Source organism: Rattus norvegicus, chromosome 13 (assembly GCF_036323735.1).
Source record: "Rattus norvegicus strain BN/NHsdMcwi chromosome 13, GRCr8, whole genome shotgun sequence".
NCBI lineage: Eukaryota > Metazoa > Chordata > Mammalia > Rodentia > Muridae > Rattus > Rattus norvegicus.
The window spans coordinates 89,986,274-90,012,191 of record NC_086031.1 but is presented as its reverse complement, the minus strand read 5'-3'; the positions used below and the strand labels follow the sequence as shown (position 1 = coordinate 90,012,191).

Sequence of the window (25,918 nt, the reverse complement as noted above, 5' to 3'; positions counted from 1 at the left end):
ATTAGATACATATAATATATTAAATATATATTATATATAATATATATTAAATACATATAATTTTCAGAAAAGCCTGCACATAAATGTCTATTGAAGCCTCATTTCCAATGGTCCAAAGTTTGAACCAAGTAAAACAAGCCGTAGTAGATGAATGAATAAATTGCAGTGTTCATACGATGGCATGCATTCAAGCATGAAAAATAAAACTACGAAGTCATGATTGAAATTGAAATGCATATTGCTAAGTGAGAAGCCGAGGTCAAGGCTATATGTGAAGTGAATCCACCGACATACATGCCAGCCTCCAAAAGGGAAATGGTGGAGAGAATAGAAACAAAAGTATTTGCAAAGACTTCAGGGAATCAGATCTCAATACAGATGGTTGTGAACCACTATATGGTTGCTGGGAATTGAACTCAGGATCTCTGAAAGAGCAGTCCGTGCTCTTAACAGCTGAGTCATCTCTCAAGCCCCCCTTTTTCTTTTAAATTGGAGGCCAGTCTCCAGATGGAGTAGCTTTGGCCTCTCAATACTGCTTAAGATTCTGTTTGTGGTTAGTATATAAAATTAGGTATGGAATGTAAATTTTTGCAGAAAATAAATGTGCTCAAGGGTAGCACACACCTGTAATTCTGTCACTCAAGATTGAGGAATGAGAACTGCAAATTCGGAAATAGCCTGGGCTACATGGTGAGACCTTGTTGAAGAGGAGGGGAGGAGAAGGCACGCTGGCTTGTGCCTGCAAACCCAGCATTTGAGAAGCCGAGACAGGATGATTGCTGAGAGGTTTAAGCCTGTCTTGGTTACATAGTGAGTTCCAGGCTAGCCTGGGCCACAGTATAATTATACCTTGTCTCAAAGAGTGTGGGACTTTTTGATCAAGATCACTCAGCATGGAAATTCAGAGGCATGATGCCTGAAGGGCCGTATGTGTGGAAAGGATGGGGCTGCATATCTTGAGGGATTCACTCAATAAACACTCCCTTACTGACTGGCAGTTGATTGCTCATTGTATCCATGGAAACAGTGGAACATTGCTTCCAACTGACTCTATTTTTAAAAATACTATATTTTCACTTTAATTTATCTGCTGGCTTCAGAGTATGAAATAGTCACTATTCCAGTATGAACAGGAAGAGAAGTAACATTCCTCAGTCCTGCCTCATTGTTCAGTTTCCCAGCCAAAAACCTTCAGAGTGTAAGAGGCCTGTCAGAAAGGACAGTAGTTCCCAGACTTCCAGATCCGGTGAGACCAGAAGTTCTGCTGTCCATCAGTGGGGCTTTCCAGTGGACTCAGGTGTATACATCCTGCTGTCAGTCCAGCTGAGTGGGCATGACAACTCTGCCTTTGCGATAACTGTCCATCCTCCCATGGCCACAGTCAGCCTCCTCAAGTCTTGCTCCTTGACCTTGCTAATCCATGGAAATCTGTATGGCTTCTGCCTCCAGGTTCAAGATAGCATCTGAAGGATTCTCACTTTGGCTGTTCCCATGTTTGGCCTCAGACTCCTTCCCATGGTAGCTCCATCTACAGGATGGGACCCTGGACTGGTCGGGGATAGTGAACATAACACCAGCACCTCCCTTCTATGCTTCCTGATTTCAGGTGTGATGAGATTCATTTCTCATAACTCTGCTGCTCTTATCTCTCTACCACAAGGGACAGTGTAAGTGCTTCTGATCAGATGGAAGGTGTCCTGGGACTCAGAAGCCCAGAAACCACAGAGTCCTGATGGGAGAAGGTATCCCAATGGAAGGGTATCATGAGACACAGGAGCCCAAGAACCACACAGCCCTCAGGTGGGTCAGTGTCCCAACAGAAGGGCATCCCAATACATGGGAACCAGGAACCACATAGCTCTGAGAGGAAACTTCCTCTCAGAGCAGCTCCCATGGGGGACATCCCCAGCTGAGCTGAGGAGCTCAGGAGTCTCAGTCCAGCTCCACTTCTCTACCTTTTCCCTTCTCTTTATTGTTTTTTGGCTTCTTCTGGTGAAAGTCACACCAAGCAGCACATGTCATAAAAGAGATTTATTGGAGGGCCCAAGGAGAAAAGAGATGAATCTAGGAGTTACTACCTCTGCTCACTGGAGCAGACACAGGGAATTGAATGAAGGGCAGCACTTATATAGGATTTCTTAGAGGATAAAGGTTTTCACGGTAGAGATTTCCTGAGTGAGGATTCCTGAGTGAGGATCAAGTTCTGAGGTTGCTGAACTCAGAGATTGGTGGGTTTTTCTGTTCAGGGATTGGTTGGTTTTTGTAGGAAGCTCAGCAATTGGTGGCTTTTTTTTCATCCTCTTTTCCTTGCACTGGGCCAATGGGTTAGGATGGGGAAAGCTTCGTAGCCACAGGTGGCTTTGGCTGAGGTGCCATCATTGCTGAGTTGCCTGGGGAGACAGGAGTGGAGGTGTCACCACTGTGAACAGCTCAGGTGGTGGTATTTCATGAAGGCCTTAAGCTGAGGGGGAAAAGGAGATCCTCCACCATGGATAGCTCCTCATGATGGAAGCAGGCTAAGTTGTCAACATTTTTGACAGATGTTGCCATTTTGACAGCTCTTGTGGCAACATCTTAAAGCAGCTGTAGCCTAGGGTAGGAGTGAGGGGTCAGTTACCACTCTGATGGTTTTTGAGGCATGCTGCTCAGGGACTACAGACAGAACCCTCAAACCATGAGCTAAAATAAACCCGTCTTCCTCTAAGCTCATGTTGGTTATAACAATAACAGTTAACTCCAATGTACAGACATATGACCTAAAGTCTCTAGACAGAGGGATCTCCCAGACTCTCTGCCGACTCCCTATCCTTTAGTCATCTCCTTGGATCAAATTTGTCATGTGTTTGGTGGTGGTGTCAGCAGGACCATGCACAGTGCAGCAGCGCTTGCTCTGTTTGATAGAGGATAATCTGGGTTCTATAATACCACCGCTGTGCCACAGCTACTGTTATAGTTACCCTGACTTGTGCTGTGAATCTCCTTTTGGTCCTTTGAGCTGTGGTTTTTACCCTAATTGTAGATTAAAATGACTAAATTGATGAAAAGTCCTGACTTTGACATCATTCACCTCTGGGCTCACTGTCTCCCAAAAGGTAAAATTTGAGCAGTTCATCCAGGTTCTGAGCCTCAGCTTACTCAGTGCATAAAATGGGATAATAGAAATGACCAGCCACATGAAGTTATATCTCATATTACTTTCTGAATCAATTTAATAAATTATAATATATAGTGAACATATTTTTCCTTATATCACTTGTTTATTCAGCAAACATTTATTGAGTAATTACTAGCAATGTCAGGGGAAGTATTTAGAATACTTGAAAGAAAAGAAGAAAGAAAGGAATCCATCCTTGCTTCTATACAGAAATCAGGCATCAACACAGTGTGGGGCAGACAGATGAATGATAATTGAGAGGATGACAGAACAAAGACTAGAGAAGACATGAGGGCAGTGACCTGGCGGAAGACTTTCCGTGGATTCTGGTGACGAGAGAGTAGAGGCCTATTGCAGGGAATGGGCCATATCATGGGGAGAGGTAGTAATGTGGGGATGGCTGCCTGCCTGACACTGGATGAGCTTTTCATTCTGAATTGCTGAAATAAGGAGCATGGAGATAGTTGAGCCATTGAGGCAGATAGTGATTGACTTAAGTTTAAAAGGTCACTGTGCTGATAATAGACAGAGGCAGGGTCAGAGCAGATTTGTGGCTCCGTGTTCCCCACTCTCATTAGGTTGAAGTCATATTGAGTTTGACAAGGTTGGAGTTGAATCTGACCTACTGTTAATCAAGGGAGGGACTGAAGACCCAAGGGCAGGGCACTTGGAACAGCAAGTTTGGCTTTAGACTAGGGAAGCTCAGTCTTACTGTGAAGTTGGTTTTCTTAAATAATGCATTTCATTTCTCTTTTCTCTACTTCATGGAAGAATTTGTTTCAGAAATGAAACTAGTGATTCTATGTTTTCATTAGATATAAAATGCTAAACTCCAACTCACATCTAAAAAGTAAGGCTTCAACACACAGGCTTTTGGAGACATTCATGATCCCAATCATAACATTAACATTATGTTATATTAACATTATATATATAATTTTCTATTTATTATCTATTTCTGTATCTCTGTGTATATTGATATAAACATGGTCAAGATAACTGTTTTATAGAATATATCTGCTTCTAGTTCTAGCCCTATGTGGGATGTAGTGTTATGATGGATTTAACACTGCTTATTTACTTTCAAGTTTCAAGTTTATTGTATTAGTTATTTGAGAATTTCATACATATTTTGACCATAATCATCCTCCATCCCCTAGTTCTTTCCAGACCAATCCTCTCTTTCATTCCTACCCAATTTTGTATCTCTTTTTCTCCCTTTTCTTCCCTTCAAGATCAATCTGTACTGCATAAACATTCTTAGATATGTGGCTTTCCACTGTAGCATGTTTGACTTACCATGGGTCTGCATTCTTAGAGAAAACAGACCCTTCCTCTCCCAGGATCAAAGAGTTGAAAATAGTTCATCAGCAAGTAGGTAGCAGGAGCCAGGGGACTGTGCATCCAACTCTTCTCTCCAAGCTGGGATTTGGTTTGGCTTGGCTTATGTTGACCCTATGAACTGTGCACCAATTGTCAATCAAAGGAGCTGACAAAACTTCAAGTGAAGAGCATGGGTCTGGAAAGCCAGGGTGGCCATTCTTATGACTCCAGCAATCTGGCAGTTAAGGCAAGAGAATCATAAATTCCAAGCTGCCTGGGCTACATAGAAATTTGTTGCCTCAAACCTATCATCCAACCAACCAACCAACCAACCAACCAACCAACCAACCAACCAATCAGCTCAACGGGAAGAGATTGTCTCATTTTCGAGGACAACAAGTATCACGTTTATAGCAAGACTTCTCAAGTTGAATCATGTTTAACTGAATGTTGGGGGTCATGAAAAATTTGGCAGCAGCAAAAGGATTCTGAGTGTATAATGACCAAAAATCAATTAAAAAATGAGATGCCTGTTATGAATGTGAGATGTTTTTTGGAAGCACTGTCCCATGGGTCATCTGTGCTTCTGAGCACTTAACCATGAATACTTTGTGCTGAACATGCTTAACATCAGGGGACAGTGACTGGAATACCCAGGCTCAGATTTCTGTTACAAATTGCTATGTGTTTCACTGAACAAACAAAGTTTTCTGCCCTTATAGCAACATAATAGAAAACAACTAATATTTTACTACCATTATTTTTTAGCATGTAAGTATTAATATTTGTCTTTGGACTATGCTAATTAGAATGCTTAATTTCTAAAATGTATGGCATGGTTCAAAATAACATTGATCAGTTCTGCAAACAAAAACAAACAAACAAAAAAAAACAAAGACAAAAATAAAAAGCCCAACAAAAATCTTGTATTCCTTGTAGGATTCAGATATTCAGCCAGAACTTAATTCCCAACATAAAAACTAAGATCATCTATCTCAGTGATATATAAACTTGCTATTACCTTAACAAATAGTAGTTATATTTATGCCCAAGGACAGTTTTAGAGAGAGTTTCGTTATGAGTCATTGTGAGTAAATGTTTAATTTGTACACTTATTTTATATACCTATATACCCAAGGTGTCATAAAAGTTTCTTGGGTGAAAGGAGTTGTGAGTGGGGCATTATGAAATTCCCCTAGGCTATAGGATTTGTTCCCTTGGATCCACATGGTAGGGATACAAGTGGGAAAGCCCATGTGGGGCCTATTGTAGGAGTCTTGCTAGATACTTCAGTTAGTCATGTTCTTCTGCTTCCCTGTCCTGATTTAGAACTTGGAAGCCATGATCTTGCTATGGAAATTCAATAACCAGAAGAAGCATTTGTCCAATCTAGGCAGAGGGAGAAAGCACACGGCTTCAAAGAGCCTGACTTTTAATTCCTTTGCATGTGCACCTGGACACATGTGTCCAGGTGCAGGTCTACAGCTGAATGTGTGCATGTGCAGAAAAGAGGACAACCTTGCGTGTTGTTTCTCAGACACCACTCACCTTTATATCTTTTTTCTTTAAGGCAGGATTTCTCATTGTCCTGAGACTCACCCAGTGACTAGAATGGCTGGCCAGTGAGTCCCCAGAGATGTGCCTGTCTCTGCCTCCCAGAATGGATTACTAATGTAGATAACCTTTCCCTGCTTTTTCACATAGGTGTGAGGACTGAAGTTGGGTTTTCGTGCTTTCACATCCAACACTTCACTGACAGAGGTATCTCCCAGACTCTCTGCCAACTCCCTATTTTCTTTAGTCATCTCCTTGGATCAAATTTGTCGTGTGTTTGGTGGTGGTGTCAGCAGGACTATGCACAGTGCAGCAGCACTAGCTCTGTTTGATAGAGGGTAATCTGGGTTCTATAATACCACCACTGTGCCACAGTTACTGTTATAGTTACCCTGACCTGTGTTGTGAATCTCCTTTTGGTCCTTTGAGCTATGGTTTTACCCTAATTGTAGATTAAAATGACTAAACTGATGAAAAGTCCTGACTTTGACATCATTCACCTCTGGGCTCACTGTCTCCTAAAAGGTAAAATTTGAGCAGTTCATCCAGGTTCTGAGTCTCAGTTTACTCAGTGCATAAAATGGGATAATAGAAATGACCAGCCACATGAAATTATCCAGAGGAGCAAATGAAGTCAAGCTCCTGAGCTGCTCTTCCCAGAGGCTCACATAATAAAGGTGCAAGAGATGCTGGCATTAGCCTTGGATGATTAGCTTCCAACTCTGTTCTGTGGCATGGGTTGTGTGAGACATTGCTTCTGTGGGACTCCTCTGTAGCTGCAGCTCAGTGCACTGCCCCCACTTCAAGATGTATTTATTTACATAGGTTTTATATGTAAGTACTTTGTGAACTCATCTATCTGCAGAGCAGAAGGCAGTATCAGACAGTTGTGAGCTGGCATGTGAGTGCTGGGAACTGAACTCAGGACCTTCAGAAGAGCAGCGGGTGGTCTTAATTACTGAGCCATTTCTCTAGCTCCCACAGTGGCACAGGAAGCTTTAAGTGAGATGGGAAAACGGGGAGCTGGCTGGCTAAAGGATGTGGGGCTTTGGACTTTGAGTTCTTAGATATTTCAGGCCGCAATCTGGTAGCCTCGATATGGTGGCCAAGTATTGGGTCACTACATCACCTGCTGTTCTGGGAATGGAGACCATTGCCAAGGCAGCTTTGCTACTAAGATAAGTAGTATAAAAATCCCAGACCTTTGCCATATAGCTTCAGCATTTTATTTTTCCTGCTGGAGAGATCAGTACTCAGATAAAGGTTAGATGGTCCGGGAGCAGAGATGATAGCTGTGCCCTTTATCTGTGGCTTGCATTTAAACCAGCTGAGAATCTTTTACTTTTAGGTTCTGGAGAATTTTAAAAGGAAATTCATTCTTGCCATATCAGTAGACAAGAAAGGTGACAGCAGATCGGCAGGCTCAGTGGTTGGCATCGTAGACTTTCTTTCCAGTCTCTTTAACATTTCTTCAAAGAGATACAAATTTGCATTGCAGCGGACATCTCCTTCACTATTATTTTGAATGATCGCTGGACATTGACTGTTGAGCTACGAAACCAGGAACTGGGCAAAGACAAGAGAACAACCAGAAAGAGAGAGGGATCTTCACACTAAATAACACTCTAGATTAAGTCTTTGCCGTGATCTCCACACAGGGAATTTATTGGCCTCCAGCTATTATCCCAAACTGAGAACTTCTGGAAGCCACTTAGAATTGTATTGCCAAAGCCTGGAAGGAAACTATAACTGTTAAATCCTTAGGGCTGGCCAGCAAGATGGGCTATTTAAGGTTTTCTATTGCGGTGATAAACATCACAAGCAAAAACAACATGTGGAGGAGAAATTTTATTTGGCTTATACTTCCAGATTGTGATCTATCATTGAAAGACATTAGGGGAGGGACTGAAAGAAAAGAGGGAGGAGGGGGACGATGACAACGATGAGGACGGTATGCTTACTATGTTCTTCCCTCTGGCTTATGCTCAATCAACTTTTTTATATAACCTACCCAAGGATAGATCTGCTTCTAGTGCTCTTGGCCTTTGCAGATAAATCCATGATTAAGGTAATTCCCCAGAGACCAATATGATCGAGGCAATGCCCTAGGTTCCCTCTTCCCAGGCGACCCTTGGGTATGTCAAATTGGCAATAAAAACTAAGCAAGATAGATATTTACCACTTGAGTTCAATCCCAGGAACCCCCATGAAAGGATGATAGAACTCACTCCTGCATATGGTACTCTGACTTCCATTCTTGTATCATGGCACATGTGTGTTTCTCTCTAATTCATGCACACAAAATAAATATAACTATAATAAAATATTTAAAGAACAAAATTTACTGGCATTTTTTACTCCAAATTTGGAATAATAAAAAATTGTCTAAGACTATGTATTGACCCAAAAACAAATAATTTTCTATAATATCTAATTCATGTGTGGCTGTGGATGGCAACAGGGATTTAGAATGTCATAGTGGGCATCACAGGGACAGTTTCTCAGGAGGAAGTAGAGGAATCCTGAGTTTCCCTGAAATGCAATACCAGGCATCAACGTGGTGCCATCTCTACCCTGTGCCTTTTGATGTTTTTCCTTCTTTCTTCTTCTTTTTTTATTGGTTATTTTATTTACATTTCAAATGTTATCTTCTTTCTCAGTTTCCCCTCCACAAGCCCTCTATCCTCTCCTCCCTTTCCCTGCCTCTATGAGGGTGCTCCCCCATCCACCTACCCACTCCTGCCTCAGCGGCCTAGCTTTCCTCTATTCTGGGTCATCAAGCCTCCACAGGACCAAGGGGCTCCCCTCCCAGTGATGCCAGTTAAGGCAATCCTCTGGTACATATCCAGCTGAAACCATAGGTAACCCCTGTGCACACTTTGCTTGGTGATTTAGTGCCTGGGAGCTTTGGGGGGTTCTGATTGGTTGATATTGTTCTTCCTATGAGGTTGCAAACCCCTTCAGTTCCTACAGTTTTTGCCCTAATTTCTCCATTGGGGTCCCCGTGCTTAGTCCAATGTTTGACTGTGTACTTCTGCATCTGTATTGTTCCATCTCTGGCAGAGCCTCTTAGGGGACAGCTATACCAGGCTCCTGTCAGTAAGCACTCTTGACATCAGCAATAGTGTCTGGGTTTGCTGTCAGCAGATGGGATGGATCCCTCGGTGGGGCACTCTCTGGATGGCCTTTCCTTCAGTTTCTGCTTTAGTCTTTTGTCTGTGCATTTCCTTTTGACAGGAGGAATTCTGGATCCATATTTTTGGGATGGGTGTGTGGCCCTATCCTTCAACTGGAGGCTGTGCCTATCCACTGGATATGGTCTCTACAGACTCTCTTTCCCCTTTGTTGGGTATTTCCTCTAAAGTCCTCCCTGTTGAGTCCTGGGAACCTCTTCGGTCCCTCGCACCTGGGACTTTCTAGCGGCTACCTCCCAGTTCCCCCTCTCCCACTGCTACACACCTAATTTCAAATTCCTGACCCTCTGTACTTCTTCCCCATTTCCTTCCATATCTGAACTGCCACCCCTTTCCCCTTCCCCTCCTCTCTCTACTTTCCAGAGATTATTCTCTTCCCCCTACTGAGTAGTACTGTAGCATCCATACTTCGATGTGATGATCTTCTCTCCTTTTGAGTTTCATATGGTCTGTGAGTTGTATTGTGGGTATTCTGATGTTCTTTTTGACTAATATTCAAGTATCAGTGAGTACATACCATGTGTGTTCTTTTGTAACTGGTTTACCTCCCTCAGGATGATATTTTAGATTCTCATCAATTGCCTGAGAATTTCATGAAATCATTGTTTAATAGCTGAGTAGTACTTGATAGTGTAAATATATCACATTTTCTGTATCCATTTCTTTCTTGAGGGACCATCTAGGTTTTTACAGCTTCTGGATATTATAAATAAGGCTGTTATGGACATAGTGGAGCATGTGACCTTGTTATATGTTGGACCGTACTTTGTGTATATGCCTAGGAGGGGTATAGCTAGGTCCTCAGGTAGAAGTATTTCCAATTTTTTGAGGAACTGCCAGACTGATTTCCAGAGTAGTTGTACCAGTTTGCAATCCCACCAGCAATGGAGGAGTGTTCCCCTTTTTCTACTCTGAGGGGGGATCCTACCAGCCTTTCTGCATTAGTGAAATTCCATGGGCTAAGTGACTTCATTAAAAAAAATTTTCACTCATTGTGCTGGAAGTCAAAGGCCCATGTTACATGATGGGGAATAAGACAGCACAGAGCATCACACAGCATGACATTGAGTATTCATGTTTGTCTACTTCAATCTTTGTCTTATGATCTCATCTTAATCACCTGACAAAAGGCCTGCCTCTAAATACCATAGTAAGATTAAACTTTTACTCCATTTTGCTTTGTTTTTTTGAGATAGGTTATCACATAGTTAAGACTGGCCCTCAAACTTCCTATGTAGCTGAAGTTGACCTTGAATTCTTGATCATCCTGGCTCTGTCTTCCAAGTGCTAGAATTATAGATCTGTGCAACCATACCTGCTCCACTTTCTGCTATTGTAATGCCTCACAGTGGAGATTAAATCTTTGCATTGACAAAGAACCTCGAATCAAGCCTAAATTACCTCAGGTGGTTCTATACAGCTTATTCTGTTCCATCTAAAAGCCATTAAACATTGATTGTGCAGAGAACTAGAACATGTCTTCAGAAGAGCAGTTACAGATGTATATGATATACTAACTCATCTAACGAAAAGCCTTATCTTAGTTACTCTTTTACTGCTATGAAGAGACATCTTGACCAAAGCAACTCTTATAAAGAAACTATTTAATTGTGGGGCTTGCTTACAGGTTCAGAGGAGAAATGGAAAGGTATGACAATGAAATATTAGCTGAGAGCTTTACATCCTGGTCGACAGGGAGCAGGCTTAATGAAAGAGACACAGCCTGGTGTAGGCTTTTGAAACTTTAAAGTTCAACCCCAGTGATGCGCTTCCTCAAATAAAGCCACATCTCCTAATGTTCTGAATCCTTCTCAAGAAGTGCCATTCTCCCATGACTAAGCATTCAAATATAGAGTCTATGGTGTTTGTTCAATCCACTACAGGGCTGATTTCACAAAGCAAATAAGTCAGGTTTGGGGGCTAAGTGTGGGTGTGTATGGAGGTTGAGTAGCCAAAGGTGTCTTGTGTAAATGGTTTACCCAAATGGCCATTCTCTTCTTGTTCGTTAGTAGAGAGGCTCTAATTTGGTTCAAAGTGGCACTGTTTGTGGCCACTTACAAATTCCTTGCTCAGATGGCTAAACAAAGCACTCAGATTGGAAGATTATACATCGGAATCCATTGAAGGGGTCTTGAAGTTTTTGTTTTTATAACTAAGTAGATAAATGATAGATGAATAGAAAAAAGAATGAAGGAAGGAAGGAAGGAAAGAAAGACAGAAAGAAAGAAGGAAAGAAAGATCGGAGGATAAATAATAGGGCCAGGCAGCACTTACGACTTGATCCCTTACCTCTTGTCTGTTTTCCTGGTTACAGTCAGTACTTGGGAGTAGAAGACTCATTTGGACTCATTAAGAAGAAGTCATGTGCTATCGTGAAGGAGCTGAAGGTTGAAGGAGCCTTGTTTCTCATGACTTACCTGAATATTTTCACCAGCTCTGGACTGAATGTCATATTCTTCAGCCCTTGCCACGGGTAAACAAACTTACTTGGTCCTCTGAAGCTGAGTTATTATGTAAATGCATGTGTATGATTTATTAAACATGATATATAAAATACAAACTGTGGCTTGGTTGCTGGAACATTTTGGGTCTTATGTGTCCCTCAAAGGTCTATGTGTTAAAGGCTTGGTCATTAGCTGGTGCATGTTTGAGGTAGTAAAAATTCTTTAGGAGACGGGGTCTACTGGGAAGACTTTAGGCCACTAAGTGTTTTTAAAGAGGATTAAGGTGAGTAGCTTTAATGTTGATCTGTCACAATCTAGAATTACCAAGGAAGATAGTCTCCGGGAGAGATGGTCTAGATTAGGTTGGTTTATAGGCATGTCTGTGAGGGATTGTCCTGCTTATACTAAAAGATAGAAAACATAGTCTGAAGGTGGACAGCACAATTACCTTGGGGTTCTGGAGTAAATAGAAAGGAGAAAGTTAGCTGAATGCTAATCACAAACGCATTAGCTCTTTTTGTTCTTGACTTTAAATATGAATAGCTTCTTCAAGTTTTTCTCTTGACTTTCCTATAATGATTGATTGTAACCTGGAATTATAAGATAAACAAACAATTTCTCATTTATAATCGCTTCTACCAGGGCATTTTAGGATCCTCGTCTTCACTCCACATCCTATTTTGCTTCCTGGCCACAGTGTGAATGCCTTTACACCTCAATGCAGTCGCTAGTCTCAAAATAGGGCCGAACCACTGGAGGGCACTGTTCATGAACTGGAACTTTCAAAACAAACTGTAAACCAGAAACAACCCTTTTTTTTTTCCCTCTGTACAATGATTACCTAATAGTAATGAAAATATGATGAACATAATCGTCAAGTGGGATCAGAGGTCACAGAGACGAGGACAGACAAATGTTGTTAGTTCAGAGAAATAAATAGCTGCAGTAGCTGAATTAATGAGCTCATGGGATAGTGAAGTCAAGAGGGAGGAAATACAAGGCTTACTTGATGAAGGTGATGCCCGGAGTAGGCTGAGAAGGCAGAAGAATGGGACTTGGGACCACTGTAATAGGAGTTGAGGTAGATCTAATGGTTAAAAACATAAACATGCTTGTTGCTTTCCCCGCTGTTGTAACCAAATGCTGGAGAGGAAGCAACTTAAGAAGACCAAATTGGCTCATGATTTGAGGATACAAACCATGATAGGAAGGCATGATGTGGAAGACCAGGTCAGATCTTGCCTGTGGTGGAATGAGCTTGAGGCTGGTTTTACACATTTCAGTTATCCAAGAAGCAGAGGAAATAGGAAGTGGGGCCAGAGCTAAAGATATATAACTCTTTCAAGTATGCTCCATTTCGCCAAAATTTAATAACTTCCCGTAACAAAACCATAAACTAGAACCCAAGTGTTCAGGAGCCTGTGGGAGACACTTCATATTCGAACCACAATAGATAAAGCTAAAGAGGAACCGATAGTGAATCTTACAGGTAGACTAGGCCTGTGTCTATCAAGATACACTCTATTTGGCTCATGTTGGTTTTGAAATGGTCACTTCATTCTGTCTGGAGCCCATAGGTGAACTATTCCCCCATTTTCTTAACTTTCTATGTGGTGGGGTGTGTGTGTGTGTGTGTGTGTGTGTGTGTGTGTACTGGGATGCAGCTGGCTATATCCTGTGTCTTCTGCCTTCTCATAGGATGCACAAAAGAATAGTTCCTCAAGGGATGTGTAGAATTGCAGTGAGGATATAGCTCTTCAGAGGAGTTGTTTGGACCAGTTTCTTCCTTCTGGTAAACTTGAGGTAAACTATGCTTCTGGAATGACCACTAAAGCCTTAGAAACTGCAAACAGCTAACCTCTTGGGCTCTTCACAGCCTAAGGAGGTATTTATTTACTTACATATCTTTAAAAAATAGATAACTGCAGTTTTGGCAATGAGATGTGGCATTAGAAAGACTCTATCTACAGAGGCATGACTAAATCTCCAAATGGGAAAGCAACAGTACATTACTTAACTATATAAAAATTGAAATCAACTCACTGGTCGCTCAAATCTTCCCTGATTTCTAGTCTTGAATTTTAAAGAAATTACAAAGAAAGAAATACTGTCAAACACAGCAATCTTCCCAGGCTCTAAGTGGACCTAAATTTGGGATGTGTGAAATCAAAAGCACTGACAATGGATTTTCTCAAATCAGTCAGAATTAATCCATCCTTGCTGTAAAGAACAAAAATAAATGCAATTGTTAGTTTAAGGAGTATATGCTGAATTCTGTAATTCTCTCTGTGCCCCCTTCCACCGTTTGGGTCTACTAGGAAAGAAAACAGAAAATGGTATAGGAAAATGGGGAGATCATCCCATCCCTGTTCCCACACTGTCTTAGTTAGGGCTTTACTGCTGTGAGTTATCTACATCTTCATCTGAAGGCTGCTAGAAGAAGACTGGTTTTCTTGTGGTGGTTTGAAGGGTCTCAAAGTCATGCTCACAGTGACACACTTTCTCCAACAAGGCCACACCTCAAGATTAGTGCTATTCTCTGGGCCAAGCATATTAAAATGACCATACACCCCTTTGCTTCTGAGTCAGTCAGGTTTACCAGAGAAACAAACAATATGTAAAAATGAAGAAATATGAACATGAATATGAAACTATAAATATGGTTAAAATATAGCTATAATCAGAAACTAATGTAAGTATGTATATGAATCTGTTACAAATATATAGTGATGAGAGAGAGAGAGAGAGAGAGAGAGAGAGAGAGAGAGAGAGAGAACTAAATTAAGCTTGCCTATATTTGTGGATAATCTCCTGTTTTAGTTGGGTTCTGAGTTAAATGTTAATTCCCACCCTAAACACTCTTATAGATACAATCAGACCTTGGTGAGATATCTGGGCACTGCATGGCCTAGTCAAATTGGTATGGAACATCAGGCACAGCCTAACAGAAATTACAAAGAATGTATTTACAGCCTATTTCTGGCTCAGAGGACATAGCCTCTGTATCTCCAACCCCCACTTTTAATTAAAAAATCTTTTAAAGTTAGTGTAGAAAGTAATTGGTTTCATTATGACATTTTCACATATATAATTCCTTTGTTCCTTTCTGTTTCCCCATTGTCCCTTCCTGCTGGTCTCCTTGCTCCCTGAAAGTAGTTAATCCTTGCTTTAAGTCATGTATATTCCCTTAACCTGTCTCTTTCCCACTACTCTGGCCTACATGTTTCCCCCTTTCTCCCACTCTCTTTCTATTTCTAAGTGCTTATGAAGTCATTAGGTCAGACATCCAGGGGCATATCTGTAGTGAAAGTGTTCTCTATGTTCTCGTAGCAGGGTTGGTTTTACTCTGAGGAAGCCCAGCGTACTTCCAGGATAAGTTGCAGAGTCGGCTAGGGCTTGGGCTAGTTGCCTGAAACTGAGGATCAACTGGAAAGCAAGAGCCTAGATTTGGATGTCAGACCTTCAGTGAGTTGAGCCAGTTCAGAGTTGGGTGTCTGCCTGAGAAATGGGAATGTTAAACTGGCATAGAGGTGTAATGATTGTAGAAGTATTATGCATTCAGATAAAATCCATGCCAGTCAGACAGGAGGACAGGAGGTGGGGTTTTATTCTCTCTCTCTCTCTCTCTCTCTCTCTCTCTCTCTCTCTCTCTCTCTCTCTCTGTGTGTGTGTGTGTGTGTGTGTGTGTGTGTGTGTGTGTGTGATGCAGTAGTTAAGTATATCTATGTCTTCTTTTGAACATTATTTGGGCACAGGTGGTCTCTTGTCTTGGGTAGAACTTATTTTCCTGCCTCCAATTATCAGGCCATGTTGGGCTGTTCTGTGCAGATGATGTTTGTCAGCTATCTCATATCCAGTTTTCCACAGTCTCCACTTGCTTATCATTACTTAGTATAGTCTATTCTTTTATTTATCTTCTTGCCCTACCCTTCACCTTCTCTTCCCTTACATTTAATAAGCCTTCCTCCCAATTTCAAGCTGCTTGGGGCTAATTATCAGCTTGTACCTCAATCTCACATTCTCCTGTCAAAAATTGATAATACAGGCTCTGAGCAGACATTGGGTACTGACTCCACACCCACTCCCACAACCCCCACAGGAAGCCCGACACCCAGGTGCTCTAACATGCCGAGGATCAGAGGTGAGGAGGCCAAAACAACTGCCCGAACACTGAGAGTAACTGACCTCTGGTATCCAGAGACACAAGAACTCCCACCCAACCAGTGGCATGGGTTCCTTGTGATCTGAACCAGTGCCCTAGCAGACCTTGGATGCTGGCTCTACACCCACTCCTACAACACCCAGAGGGAGCTCAACTCCCAGGTGCTCTGAAACACCCAGGATCACAGGAGAGACCACATCATCTGCCCCAACACTGTCCCAACACCCAGAGTCACTGGGACCCCAGGATCCAGGGATGCAGGAACCCCCACCAAGCCAGAGGCAATGGTCCTTTCCAGTCTGAACCAATTCCTTGAGCAGACCTTGTGCACTGACTCCACACCAAATACCACAACACCTATAGGAGGCTGGACTCCCAGGTGCTCTAACATGCCCAGGATCAGAGGTGCTCTGAAAAGCTCAGGATTGCAGAGAAAGCTTGACTCCCAGGAGATCGAACACCACCAGGATCTCAGGATCACAGGATCCCAGAATCATAGGATCACAGAGATAGCTAGACACTGAGGAATTCTGATACAACCAGGATAATAGGAGGGACAGGCTGCAGTCAGAGACAGCAAGGACAGGTAGCACTAGAGACAACCAGATGTCTAGAGACAAGCAGAAGAACATAAGCAACAGAAACTAAGGCTATTTGGAATCATCAGAACCCAGTTCTCCCACTACAGCAAGTCCTGGATACATCACCACATCAGAAAAGCAAGATTTGGATTTAAAATCACATCTCATGATATGAGGAATTTAGGAAGGGCATAAATAACTCTCTTAAAGAAATACAGAACAACACAGGTAAACAGGTAGATGCCCTTAAAGAGGAAACTCAAAAATTCCCTAAAGAATTACAGGAAAATGCAACCAAATCAGTGAAGGAATTGAACAAAACCATCAACTATCTAAAAATAGAAATAGAAACAAGAAATCACAAAGGAAGATAACCTTGGCGATAGAAAAATTGGAAAGAGATCAGGAATGTACAAGAAGCTCACAGAACTCCAAAATTCCTCCTGTCACATAAGAGTTAAAGCACTAAATGCACAAAACAAAGAAAGAATATTAAAAGCAGTAAGGGAAAATGGTCAAGTAATATATAAATGCAGACCTAACAAAATTACACCAGATTTCTCAACAGAGACTATGAAAACTAGAAGATCTTAGGCAGATGTCATACAGCCCCTAAGAGAACACAAATGCCAGCCCAAGCTACTATACCGAGAAAAAAAACCTCAATTAACATAGAAAGAGAAACCAATATATTCCATGACAAAACCAAGTTTACACAATATCTTTCTACAAATCCAGGCCTATAAAGGATAATAGATAAAAACTCCAACCCAAGGAGGGAAACTACACCCTAGAAAAGGCAAGAAAGTAATCTTCTTTCAACAAGCCCAAAATAAGATTGCCCCACAAACATAATTCTAACAACAAAAATAACAGAAAGCAACAATGACTTTTCCTTACTATCTCTTAACAGCAATGGATTCAATTCCCCAATAAAAAGACATAGACTAACTGACTGGATACATAAACAGAACCCAGCATTTTGCTGCATATAGGAAAGACACCTCAGTGACAAAGACAGACACTACCTCAGAATAAAAGGCTGGAAAACAATTTTCAAAGCAAATGGTCCCAAGAAACAAGCTGGAGTAGCCATTCTAATATCAAATAAAGTCAACTTTCACCAAAAGTTATCAAAAGAGACAAAGAAGGATATTTTATATTCATTAAAGGAAAAATCTATTAAGATGAACTTTCAATTCTGAAATCCTACGCTTCAAATGCCAGGGCACCTACATTCTTAAAATAAACTTCACTAAAGCTTTACTTTACTCAAAGCACCTCACACAATAATAGTTGGAGACTTCAGCTCCTCACTCTCATCAGTGGACAGATCATGGAAACAGAAACTAAACAGAGACACAGTGGAACTAACAGAAGTTATGAACCAAATGGATTTAGCAGATATCTATAAAACATTTCATCCTAAAACCAAAGAACATATCTTCTACTCAGCATCTCATGGTACCTTCTCCAAAACTGACCACATGATTGGTCACAAAACAGGCCTCCACAGATACAAGAAGATACAAGAAGATTGAAATCATCCCACACATCGTATTACCTCACCATGGACTAAGGCTGGTCTTCAATAACAACAAAAATAACAGAAAGCCCACATACACATGGAAGCGGAACAATGCTCTACAAGATGATAACTTGATCAAGGAAGAAATAAAGAAAGAAATTAAAAACTTTTTAGAATTTAATGAAAATGAAGACACAAGATGCCCAAACATATGGGACACAATGAAAGCAGTGTTAAGAGAAAAACTCATAGCTCTGAGTGACTTCAAAAAGAAACTTTAAAGAGCATACACTAGCAGCTTGATAGCACACCTGAAAGCTATAGAACAAAAAGAAGCAAATACACCCAAGAGCAATAGAAGGCAGGAAATAATCAAAATCAGGGCTGAAACCAACTAAGTAGAAACAAACAGAACTATATAAAGAATCAACAAAACTAGGGGCTGTTTCTTTGAGAAAATCAACAAGATAGATAAACCCTTAGCCAGACTAACCAGAGGGTATAGAGACAGTATCCAAATGAACAAAATGAAAAATGAAAACAAAGACATAACAAGAGAAACTGAGAAAATTAAAAAAATTATCAGATCCTACTACAAAAGCCTATATTCAACAAAACTGGAAAATCTGAATAAAATGGACAATTCTCTAGACAGATACCAGGTACCAAAGTTAAATCAGGATCAGATAAACCATCAAAGTACTCCCATAACCCCAAAATAGAAGCAAACATTAAAAGTTTCCCAATCCAAAAAACAAACAAACAAACAAACAAACAAACAAGCAGCCTAGGATCAGATGGGGTTAGTGCAGAACATTATCAGACCTTCAAAGAATACCTGAGGACCCAGCTATACCACTCCTGGGCATATACCCAAAATATGGCCCAACATATAACAAGGACACATGCTCCATTATGTTCATAGCAGCCTTATTTATAATAGCCAGAAGCTGGAAAGAACCCAGATGTCTTTCTACAGAGGAATGGATACAGAAAATGTGGTACATTTATACAATGGAATCCTACTCAGCTATTAAAAACAATGACTTCATGAAATTCTTAGGCAAATGGTTGGAACTAGAAAATATCATCCTGAATGATGTAACCCAACTACCAAAGAACATACATGATATTTGCTCACTGATACATGGACATTAGCTTCAAAGCTGGGAATACCCAAGATTCAATTTACAGTCCATATGAAGCTCAATAAGAAGAAAGACAAAAGTGTGGATGTTTCAGTAATTCTTAGAAGGGGAAACAAAATTCTTACAGGAGGAAATATGGGGACAAACATGGTGCAGAAACTGAAGGAAAGACCATCCAGAGACTGCCACAGATGGGGATTCATCCTCTGTGCAGTCACCAAACCCCGTCACTATTGGGGATGCCAAGAGGTGCATTCTGACAGGAGCCTAATATAGCTGTCTCCTGAGAGGCTCTGCCAGAGCCTGAGAAATACAGATTCAGATGCTTGCAGCCAACCACTGAACTGAGAACGAGGTTCCCAATGGAGGAGATAAAAAAAAGGACTGAGGTAACTGAGGGGGTTCGCAACCCCATAGGAAGAACAACAATATCAACCAACCAGACACCTCAGAGCTTCCAGGGACTAAACCACCAACCAAAAAGTACACATTGAGTGACCCAACGCTCCAGCAGAGAATGGACCTAGTTGGGCATCAAAGGGCATCACCTTTGTCCCGTGAAGACTGGATGCCCCAGCATATGGGAATGTCAGGGCAGGGAGTTGGGAGCGAGTGAGTGAGTGGAATCACCTTCATGGAGGCAGGGGGTGGTGGTATGGGATAGGGCTGTTTCCATAGGGGAAAGTGTGAAAGGGGATAACATTTGAAATGTAAACATTGAAATGTAAATTTAGAAAATATCCAGTAAAAGAAAAAATAAGAATCGAGATTACAGGTGTGTGCCACTGTCAGTCTTGGGCAGGGGTCTTCTGTCATGTGGGTTACTCTTGAGGCAGCAGAGGGAGAAGAGCATTGGTGGAGGGTAAGGCTTTGTCTTAAGAGATTTGGAGGTAAGACTTTGTCTTATGAGATATTTAGAGTTGCTTTATAATAATAAAACTGTTTACTTATCTAAGTCTAAATTATTATGCTTCTGTAGCTGGCCAGCTGTCTGTGATTCTCTGAGGCCAGAAGCTGCCCTTTATGCCACTTATTACCTCATCCTAAAAGAGCAGGAGATAAGGTAAAAGGTTATTTGCTAGAGCCCTTTCCCTTTTGTCCAGATGCCTCTTGCTAGGGGCAAATTTGGAGCAATAAACTTCTATTGGGCCAAGAGAAGAGAATAGTGCTTGCAGAAGGAAAATTTTTTCACATAGGCAAATATGCATAAACTCACATAAGTTCATATATAGATTCACAAATGTGCATTTATACACCCACTGATATCAGTTGGGGCCAGCTTGAATACATTCCCACAATTACATACTTACATACACACACCCATTCTTACATATGCATATGGAGCAAAAGACCAAGTACTGGTGCAGAAATAACTCACTCATTCTGGATGCTCCAATCTTTATTGCAAAGAGAAAGAAAAAGCTTTTTTCTTTTTAAAAGGCTAAATGAATTAAACCCAAGTTTGTAAGAAAAAAGCTTGTTTCTTTTAATAAGACTGAGTTTGCCTTGTTATTAAGAAAGGACTTGTTCTGTCCCATGATGAGGAGAAGCCTGCCTGCTCCTTCTGCTCTGCTCTCTGCAGCTTCTTTTTTCCTCTTACCCTCTGCAGTCTGCACATGGCCCTCTTAGTATTTTATGTTACCTATAGTCTCTAAGTTTTTCCACTCTGCATTCTCCTTCCAATTTTTCTCTCTCCTCCTTCTCTGATGTCACAATAATGCTCTTACTCTCAGTGCCTTTTCTCCCAATGCTATGCCTATACTTCTAATTTCTTCTTGAGTTTAGTTCTGTCTAAAAAGTGTTCCGTCTAAAAATTTCTCCTCAGCTCAGTTCCTCTCTCAGCTTGGTTCTTCCCAGCTCAGTTCTGACTCTTATCTTTGTCCTGAGTACTTACGCATCTTTCAGAGTACATGATTACATGTTACAAAGTTCATCACAAGTTCCCACAAAAAAATCAAATCATAAATTGAAATAGAAGTCTACAACAGAGAATGTTTACATGCATATCCATTAGGAGTAATTATCTGGCTAAACATCCATCACCTGTCTCAGCTCCATAGGTTCACTGAAGGTTTAAAACCATAGCTAAGTTATTAGTGAAGTTTTGCAAAGAGAAACCCAGTCAATATTTTGTCTTTTGTTCTAGTACCTATAATAAATTGTTAGTTACCTTTTTATGACATTTGGTTTATTGTTTTATAACTTCTTGGTATGTGCTCTGAGTAGGCGAAAGTCTGTTTACTATATAAGAGCAATTAACTGGTAATACTTGGGAGACTGGCAGAGTTCTCACTGCACTTTTGACTATCAGAGCAATTCCACTGCAAATGAGCTTTAAAATCACTGTTATAATTTTAGGAATTCTTATAGGATCATCAGTAAGACTTAAGAAGTCATCTATTTGTCTATATAGCATCACCACAAGACAGTAGATCTTTGTGGATCTGCAGAGATCTGCTCCAAAGGGGTGAGCTATTACATAATGATTGTTATATATGTTTAATTATAAGCGTATTAATAGCAGGAATCTTTCCTAAAATAAATTCCCTTACAGCCTTGCTTTATAAAGGCAAACCTGTTGCAGACTATATAATAACCCGAAGCAGTCTATCTCAGGGAGATTGCCTGCTAGTTATTAGCTTGTTCCATTATGGCTCCAGACAGGCCGTCACACCCAGATAGACACATTAGACCTGTCCATTTTCAGTTAATCCTCTAGACTACTAGTTAAACAGAAATTTACAATGGCTAAAGTTTTTCCAGATGTGGTCACTCCTATCCATTGATGTGGAATGATCTCAAAGCAAATGTTGGAGAGCTATTGATAGGGACAAAAAAGGTAAATGGTGTACTATACTGCTTTACCATTTGAGAATTTAGTTTCTCTCTTAGTCAAAGAACCCTTAACTCTAATAGTTGAGGGGAGTTTCAGATGAGGGGTGTTGGGGAAGCTCCCACCATACATATGTCCAGCGTTTTGATAGATTTGCTATTTGTCTAGAGTCTGGTCCTCACCCTGGCAGGTTCAACAACAGTGTTTGCAATAAAAAACAGGTTGCAGATTCCAAATCCAGGTAAGGCCACTGGAAACAGAATTCACTGAATCAGGCTTCCAGGACCCTCATGTGGAGACTTATATGCAGAATGTTTATGGAAGACTTCTCTGAGTTCTTTTGTGGAGGAGTGAAGAAAAGAGGGGTGGGAGGCAAAAAAGGTTAAGTGTAATGAAGTCACTAAAATTGAGCTTCAGTTAAAGGAAGCCTGGTACACAGCTAGAACTTTGCCTGTGAGGGATAAGGCTTCCTGGTCTAAGTGTATTATATGTATAATCTTCACATTTAAAATGGTCCAATTTTACAAAAAAAAGAAAGAGAAAACAGAAGCCCAAAGATATGAAATGATTTTCCTCCAATATCTTTTTTTTTTCTTTTTCTTTTTCGGAGCTGGGGACCAAACCCAGGGTCTTGCGCTTGCTAGGCAAGCGCTCTACCACTGAGCTAAATCCCCAACCCCTTTCCTCCAATATCTTACAATTTTTAAAGTGGTAAGGTTGAAATTCAACTCCTATAATTATGATTCCAGAAGAAATGATTTGCTAATTTTATTCTGTATAGGTATGCCAAAATAGGCCACCATAAAAGAATTTCCATTCTATGCAAGAAGTACAATGTGTTTATTATGTGTGGTATGAGATTACCAGAACTCTTTCTTAAAGTAAACATTTATTTCTATATTTATTTATTTATTTATTTATTCATTCATTCATTCATTTATTTATTTATTTATTTATTTATTTATTTGCGTGTGTGTGTGTGTGTGTGTGTGTGTGTGTGTGTGTGTGTGTGTGTGATGCATGTGAATTCCATGTGTGCAGGCATCTGCAGAGGTCAGAGGAGATTGTTGAATCTCTCTTGAAGCTAAAGTTACAAGCAGTTAGGAATCACCAAGTGCAGGGAATTGATCTGATGTCCTCAGAAAAAGCAGCAAATGTTTTTAGCTATGAAGACCTCTCTTCAGCCCTTACCTGAAAGCTTGCATCCAAACCCTGAAAATGGAAATACGGTTTTCTCACAACTTTTCATAAAATAATTTACATTTTCTACTATGCATGTACTCAAGCCTATGCTATTTACATTACAAATGTAGTATAATCTTTAGATGTTCTCCCCTCTATTTGAAAGATGAATATTCTTTGTATGTTCTCAATTCAATTTATTCATTTCACCACTTCTGTGAATGAATTAATGAACTTCTAAACAATCAGCAGTATGCTATGTGTCAGACACTGCTATGTGACAGGAATTCAGCGGCAAGCATAATGCATCATCTCCTATCAGGAGCTCAGAGTTCAGAGGGGATTCAAACAAATAAACAAATAATTCAAGCCTAATTGGATGATTGTTGGTTGTATTCATCTACATTGGAATTCTGGAGCCAGCATGGTGATGCTTAGTTCTCAGCACATAGAAGACTGAAGCTGGAAGCTCCTGTGTTCAAAGCCAGCCTAAAACTAATATATGTACATTGTAGTGCGGATGTGAGTGTGCTTGGAAAACATGATTTCAGTGTGGTCTGAAGAGTGGTGGAAAGAGAAAGTGAACCAACAAGAAGAGACTGGATCCTGATGTACTGTATTCTCTTAAACTGTGAACTACAATGTACCCTCTCCACTTATGCTGCATTTGCCAATTATTTTATCACAGCAATAGGGGAACTAACCAAGGCATTTGTCCTTTTGTAACAGAATTGAAACAGTTTTTGAGGATGGGGCTCATACAGCCTCACCTACTCTCAAAAGACCCATCTCTTAATACTGTGACCCACAGTTGCTCTTCCACATGAGTTTTAGAGGAGACACGCTCTATCTGCAGCATCTGAGGAAAGACGAGAGTAGTTTCAGAGTTGCCAGGACAGGAGGCTGACCTCTGTTTCTCTGTTTGCCTTGCTGTTTCATTTCATATGGAGAATGAGTACAGATATGTGGAAACAGGTGGATGTCAGGGAGCCTATGCTGTTATGAGATTGTGGGAGGATTCATGGCACTAAAACAAAGAAGACAGAAGATGATAAAATTGAAAGGCTAACAAGAGTGAATAGCTCAAGTGTGCATGAGACACATCTAGAGATACTAAAGAAGACACCAAGGTGGGGATTTTCTAGATCATGGATCTCAGAGTCTCTGTGAGTCGATCCTGAACATTAATACATTTTAAGTTTCCCAGATTCACTCCATAAGGGCCAACACTCCCTAAAACCAAGTTATCTTACTAACAGATGAGGGGGATTGTCCAGATTAGAATGTCATGCAATGAGCTTACGATAGTTGTCCTGAGCCATTGGGCACTGGTGGACTTTATTGCCATATTTTCCTTCTGTGCCTGACATGTTACAGATATGAGATTCAAAGTCTTTGAAGGAAGTTTAGAGCAGCCAAATGGTTGAAATGGAAGCCCTTCAAGGCCTGTACTTCAAGAAGCAAGATGATGTTGCCAGAGGAAAAGTTGGAGTGACAATTATAATTTTTGGAGAATGATCAGATTGGGGGAGGGGTGGGAAAAATCTGTTTACCCATTGAAGCCAGCATAAGGGGAGGTTTACAATTCAGCATGATACAAGTTTAAACTGTGCGTGTAGACTTGGAGATAATAAAAAATAAATATGATGTGAATATTTCTTTGCAAACTGTGGGTAATGCAGCCATGGAAATGCATTACATGTATTCTAGAGATCTTTCTTATCTCTGGGAGATCACATAACACAGACAGACATTCATACAGAACACATACGTAGCACACAAATAACACATAGAAGGTATACACAGAGCAATACAACACACATAGAGTATACACACTGGCACACATGGTACACATATATAGCAAACACAGTGCACACACACACACAGATAAACACAGCATACACACAACCCAACACACAGAGCAAATGCACATATAACACATAGCAATAATCACTGGTAGAAAAACCTACTGCTTAGGATTGATCTTGGCAGTGGGTGTCTGCGGTAGGAGAACATGTGACCCAGCAACCTTACCAAGAAGAGTTTTCACATAATAGTATTGGATACAACTAATAACTTGATAGTAACAGGAATCAAAACTTTGTGACTCCCCTGTTACTTATCCTATCACCCTGTGGTGGTTTGAATGACAATGATCCCCTGTAGGGTCATATATTTGAATACTTGGTTCCCAGTTCGTTGAACTGTTTGGGAAGGATTAGGAGGTGTGGCCACTGAAGTGAGTTTTGAGGCTTCAAAGTCCATTCCCAGTTTGCTTACTCTCTGCCTCATGAATATGGATTAAGATGTAAGTTCTCAGCTTCTGCTCCATCATCTTGCCTACCTGCTGTCATGTTCCACACCACGGTGGTCATGGAATCCAACTTTGAAACTATGAGCCCCAAATTAAATGCTTTCTTTTATAAGTTACCTTGGGCATGGTGTTATATCACAGCAATATAAAAGTAACCAAGAATAACCTTATGTTGATTACTGTATATCATGTAAGCTACACCTACTTCTTGGCATCAGTCCAGATCCAGGCTAGAAGAGAGAAGGCAAAGGACTATGTAGCTTCATGTTAACTATCAGACAAAAATAAAAGTCCTCAGCAAATTCTGCCTAGGGCTCCCTGGCCTAAAATTAGCTGCTTAGACAGCATTTATTCCCCCATAATCCCTAATTACAACTCTATTTGTGAAGAACGTCACTGTGCTAAGCTAAAGACTACATTTCCCAGCATTCCTTTTCAGTATCTGCCTTAGTAATCCATTGAAGTTGTAGTGCCTGACTTTTGGCATAGTTCCCTGAGCTC

At 40.7% G+C, this 25,918-nt stretch overlaps 1 long non-coding RNA gene across 1 annotated transcript; it reads left to right on the top strand.

Annotated features, from left to right (window-relative positions):
* The first annotated feature begins 1,072 nt into the window (after nt 1-1,072).
* On the top strand, nt 1,073-12,006 carry LOC120096320 (uncharacterized). The gene is made up of 3 exons (XR_005492656.2): nt 1,073-1,246; nt 1,661-1,800; nt 11,540-12,006. It is a non-coding gene; the product is annotated as an uncharacterized LOC120096320 (long non-coding RNA).
* Nucleotides 12,007-25,918: the final 13,912 nt, after the last annotated feature.